This window comes from Leucopleurus acutus, assembly GCF_964270905.1.
Source record: "Leucopleurus acutus genome assembly, chromosome: 8".
NCBI lineage: Eukaryota > Metazoa > Chordata > Mammalia > Artiodactyla > Delphinidae > Leucopleurus > Leucopleurus acutus.
In genome coordinates this window covers 14762462-14768088 of record NC_139151.1, presented here as the reverse complement: position 1 = coordinate 14768088, position 5627 = coordinate 14762462, and the positions used below count along the sequence as shown (strand labels likewise).

General features: G+C 48.8%; 1 pseudogene across 1 annotated transcript; it reads right to left on the bottom strand.

Moving 5' to 3' along the window:
• Positions 1 to 5046: 5046 nt before the first annotated feature.
• Positions 5047 to 5402, bottom strand: LOC309964905 (large ribosomal subunit protein eL31-like; annotated as a pseudogene). The gene has a single exon. The product of its transcript is annotated as a large ribosomal subunit protein eL31-like (transcript).
• Between the last annotated feature and the right edge of the window lie 225 nt (positions 5403 to 5627).

Sequence of the window (5627 nt, the reverse complement as noted above, 5' to 3'; positions counted from 1 at the left end):
GCTAGTCATGCTGTAGCTGAAATCACTGGTGTTCTTCAGATAAGGTAAGAAAAAGAAACAATTGAGGTTCATCAAATGTCCTGCTACATCCCTATCTCTATAGCTGACCCCAAGGCCAAGGTAATCTTAGCTACCTTCTTACACCTTCCATTCTCTGTTTTCCTTAACCTCTGCTGGCACCTTTCTTGACAGGGTTCTTAGACCCACGCATCTTGCCTACAGGGAAATGGCCCCATATATTGGCCACAAGTTTGAGGCATATACTGTATCTTGCAGGATGGCATCCTACTCTTGGAGGATGCTGTCTCTCAGCAGATAATTCCACCATCTTATCAAGGCAGACCTTTCCAGGGTGCTCAATGAGACCAGGTGCAAATCATGAATCTCACTGTAATCAATAAACAAGGCTGGCAGTCAGTGCAAACCTTCCTGAAAGTCATCAGAACCATGGTCATAAAGCAACACAATTAATCATGTCAAGGAAGAAAAATGCACAACCCAAAAGTTGCAAGATATGTTTTATTCGGGGACCTAATTGAGGGCTTTAGCCTTTCAGATAGCTTGGAGGAGCTGCTCCGAAGAGATGAGGGAGATATAGGCATTTTTGCTGAAAAGACAACAACAACAGCATGTAGTTGAATATAAAAATATTACTGTTGGGCTTCCCTGGTGGCGCAGTGGTTGAGAGTCCGCCTGCCGATGCAGGAGACACGGGTTCGTGCCCCGGTCTGAGAAGATCCCACATGCCGCGGAGTGGCTGGGCCCGTGAGCCATGGCCGCTGAGCCTGCGCGTCCGGAGCCTGTGCTCCGCAACGGGAGAGGCCACAACAGTGAGAGGCCCGCGTACCACAAAAAACAAAACAAAACAAAACAAAACAAAAACCCCAAAAATATTACTGTTAATCACAGAAAACAGCCACCTCAATGATTTTAGTGCTTTTCTCTATATGGGAAGTTGCAAGAGTCTGGACTCATGGAAATTATTCCTTACTTATGCATCTTAACTATCTAAGGTCATGTAGGGTCAGGCCATTCATGTATGGCTCTTCTCTTGCTCTCTGTACATCTCCTGCTCGACCAGTCCCTGCTTCACTCACATGACTATCCAATCCTATTAATTAAGGGCTTAATCAGTAAGTATCTACATGCTTGCCCCCTGCCCCAGCCTCTGGTTGCCCTGGTAACTGACGAGCCAATCTTACGTCAATTCCCCTTATAAATGGTAGCCTCCTTCTCCCCCAAGTGTTGAGGATTACAGCTATGGCCTGCCTCCTGCCTGCCTCCTGCCTGCCTCCTGCCTGCCTCCTGCCTGCCTCCTGCCTGCCTCCTGCCTGCCTCCTGCCTGCCTGCCTGCCGTACACAGTAGGGTGTCACTCCAGGACTTTTGCTTCAAACGTGTAAGATCCCTTATCCAATAAACCATTGATGTCTCTGTCGCTGTCTCCGGGTTCTTTCTTCGGTCTCCAGGCTGGGCGACTACAAGGCTTGCAAGCCTGCAGTGTGGAGCCCAACAATTGGCAAGTCAGCCTGGAGGCCGAGGAAACTCCCTTGAGCACTGAGATGTCAGGAAATAGGGACAGGGAACGGAAAGTTGCAGGGACAATCCCATCCACTAGTACATGGTGCCCTGTGGCAGCTGACTACCATGGGAGATGTCTTTCTCTTCCATTATATGGATGATATCCTGTTAAGCTCAGAGTCTAGTTTTAAAGTAGCAGCCGCATACTGCTGGTTCATCTGACTGCATGTGGATGGCTGGCAAGGACCCGGATTATCTACAAAATACAAGCATACTCCCAACCCACCACCCCTAAACAATTACAGACACAGGCTTTAGTGATATTAGCTCAGGTACGGGTTTGTAAGTTGGACATGGCCAGTTACCCAGAAGGGTTTGGCTGGGGCCTGTTGCAATGGCAAAATAATAAGAGTACCCTTGGGCTTCTGGTCCCAGCTATGGAAGGGGGCAGAGCAATGATACAGTGTGATGGGACAACAGCTATGGCCGTCTACAATGCAGCACAACGGGTAGAAGATCTTACAAAAGGCTTACTCGAGTTGTCGAGCAATGCAGAAAACCACTATTCTGCTCTAGAATGGCTGTGTGCGACATACAGGACCCCCATGGACATCAATCGCGACAAAGGAATCCACTTTACTGGCCATGAGGTTCAGGAATGGGCTGATATAAATGCCGAACACTGGCTTTTCCACCTGCCCTACAACCCCACTGTTGCCGGGCTAATTGAAAGGCCGAATGGACTACTTAGTCAACCACTGAGATGGATACTCTCAACATGTGGACCAGAGGCTAACTCAAGCCCTACAGACTACAACTGGACATCCCGGTGCTCACTCTATGTTAACCTGGAGGCAACTAGTCAGCACAGCCCAGGTTCAGCTGCTGACCACCGAAGGGCTGTTGTCAAACATGCATCAGGACAATCCCTCCCTTTTGTCCTTGCTACAGGATCCACCCCCAGGAGAGCACATTACAAAATGACCCTGGAACTGGCAGGTAAGCCCCTAGGAGTTTGGACTTGCTGCGCTGTGGGGACTAGGGTTAGAAAGGCACTTACACCTGTCTTCTTCCTGGCCCCATCTAAGGCTACGAGCGTAATTAACCCGGGCCCCCTACGGGAGAAAGGTACCATTACAGTACGCCTGGGGTCTGTTGTTATAGCACCTCTCCACTTGGCACTGGCCGTGGGGACGGAGGGCGGACAGGCGGTGGGGGACTGAGGGCGGACAGGCGGTGTGGTACTGCAGGCCAGGACGAAAACCACAGGCAGGGATGGTGTTATCTCAGGGTGCTGTTACTGCTTGGATTTTGCTTAATGGTCATGATCGTCCCTGTATTGTGCCTGTTAAACATCTTACATTGTGTCCCTCGTCTGCGCAGAGGGAATCTGTTCACGGACTGGGTGACAGTGGCTTCTTCACGGACTGGGTGACAGTGGCTTCACTGAGAAATGAGTTTGGTTGCTGGGTCTGCAGCAAGATGCCATTGTCATCTGCTTTTGGACTTCCATGGAAAACGAACCCAATAAGTGCCTGGCTTCCTCTTTGCACTCTTTAGCTGCTGGTGTCTGTACTGCCTTTGTGGTATCTGGTTGCAGTGCCTCCTACATACCTGACCCCAGGAATATCGCAGGAGAGGGGGAACCAAGATCGTAAGGGTCAGTCAGGGTGTGTAGGGTGGAATGTACGGTCAGGCCATTCAGGATGGCTGTTCTCTTGCTCTCTGTACATCCCCTGCTCAACCAGGCCCTGCTTCACTCAGGTGACTATCCAATTCTCTTAATCATAGGGCTTAATCAGTAACAACTATCTACATGCTTGCCGCCTGCCCCAGGTGCTGGTTTCCCTGGTAACTGACGAGCCGACATTACGTCAATTCCCCTTAGAAATGGTAGCCTCTTTTCTGCCCTCTGCCTGCCGTTCGCAGTGGAGTGTTGCTCAAGGACCTTTTGCTTCAGACGTGTAAGAGCCCCCATCCCATAAACCATTGATGTCTCTGTCATTGTCTCCAGGTTCTTTCTTTGGTCTCGAGGCTGGGCAACTACAAGGCTTGCAGGCCTGTGGGGTGCAGCCCAGCAGGCCAGTACCCTGTCTTTCTCCACCCTGAATTCCCTTCAGGGCACATGGTCAGGCCAGCTACAGTGGCTGATGGCTTGTGGGTGGGCAATGTTCATTGTTTACTGAAATGGCAGGCAAAATATTTTTGTCTGCAGTCATTGTTCCATGGTTTGACCAAGGATCAGTTCCATGCAAAGGACACTAAACACCTCAGGCCGATTCCAGGCCTATTGGAATTGACCTTTACGACACAGGCACAGTCCTCCATTACCAGGTCATGAGGAGCTCCCTGAGGCCATAGGTCTATGTAGGCAGCACTTTAAAAGGTTGCAGTAACTTAGTAGAGACCCTGTGATCATCTAGCTGTGGCCACAGAGCCACATGGTTCAAAACACTGGATGACTTTTAGGCTCTGTGGCTCATGTGGTAACTGCACCTACCTGTCTCTGAAGGTTAAACACCTGTCCTTTGCCACTCAGTCTCCATTATTTCCACTGAATTTAGGAAACCCAATTCCAACACCCCCACTGTCTTCTCCAGCAGCTGTGATGGAGTTCAAGGACGTTCGTCTCATCTCACCAATTCATTTTTTAATACCTTAGTGAAAGGCGCGTCTTTTAGCCTTCGCAGGTGGTACAGGTAGGGAAGGCTGAGCAGGTTGCATCTAACAGATCCATTCTAATTCATTCATTTCCTGGATCCTTAGGATTCCTTTATTGATGACCTTATGCCCGGGGAAGACCTGGCATTTCGACCTCATTAATTGTAGGCAGGTGGTTCTCACAATCAACTGAAGGGTTTGTAAAACACAAATTGCTGGGCCCTTGCCCCCTTAGTTTCTGATTCAGGAGGTCTGGGTTGGGGTTTGAGAATCTGCAATTCTAAGAACTTCCAGGGAAGTTCTTAAGAACCCCTGCTGGAGGTCACCAATAAGTCCAGGCTTTAATTAGGCAATTTAACAAACGATCAGTGCTACTCGAGTTTGTTTCAGCCAAAATATTAGGTGACCGCACCCATGTGGTGGAGTTTGACTCGATCAAGCCTTCTATTCCAACCCTTCTAGTCCTACGTGTTGGTAATTCACTCCCATGTGTATCCCCCCACAGGGCTGTTCCTCTCTGAGTGGGTTACCTTAGGGTCTCATCTTGGGCCTGGAGGCGAAGAGAGGTGGTGCCTGAAGAGACAGCTTGTGAGACAATCAGCTGTTGCGGATACAGCCATCTTACAGACTTTACACAGAGAAAAGTTTACTCCTTGGTAGGGGGGATTGAGCAGGGTTTGGAAAGTTGGAGGTGATGTATTGAGGGAATTTGGAGGCTCAGAGGTTTACTTCAGACACAAAGAAACTTTATTCACCCTACAACATTAGAATCTGCAAATGTCCCCAGCCCAACCTAATTCCAAGAGAGACATTAGTTTCAATAAATGAAACTAATGTTTTTACCATTCTATAATTTTATTGGACAATCAGCAATTAGTTCTCATCCACATTAACTGTAGATTTTTGAAAGTGGTGACAGGTACATAGGTACCAGTGTATAGAGCTTGTTTGAATCTTCATTACATTTTCTCGACAACCGCACACGGGTAAGGTATGGGACATTCCTTATTCCTTTGGTCCAGACAGCTTTGAGCCTGACGTCAATGCGTACATGTGGAGTTCCCATCGCCTTCCAGATTTCTTTGAGTGCCGGAGGGGCATCCTTCTTGAAACCCACTCCGTGGACGTGCTTGTGAACGTTGATAGTGTATTCTCTGATTACCACCTTGTTGATGGCGGACCGGCCCTTCTTCTTCTTGTCACCCTTCTTTGCAGGAGCCATCCTGCCGGGCCATAAAACAAACTTTTTACTTTAGAATAGATGTAGTTAGTTCTTTACCTATGCTGCACGGCATGCAGGATCTTAGTTCCCAGACCAGGGATCGAACCCAGGCCCTCTGCAGTGGAAGCGTGGAGTCCTAACCACTGGACTGCCAGGGAATTCCCTAGAATAGTTTTAGATTTACAGAAAAGTTGCAAAGGTAGTACAAAGAGTTTTCATGCACCC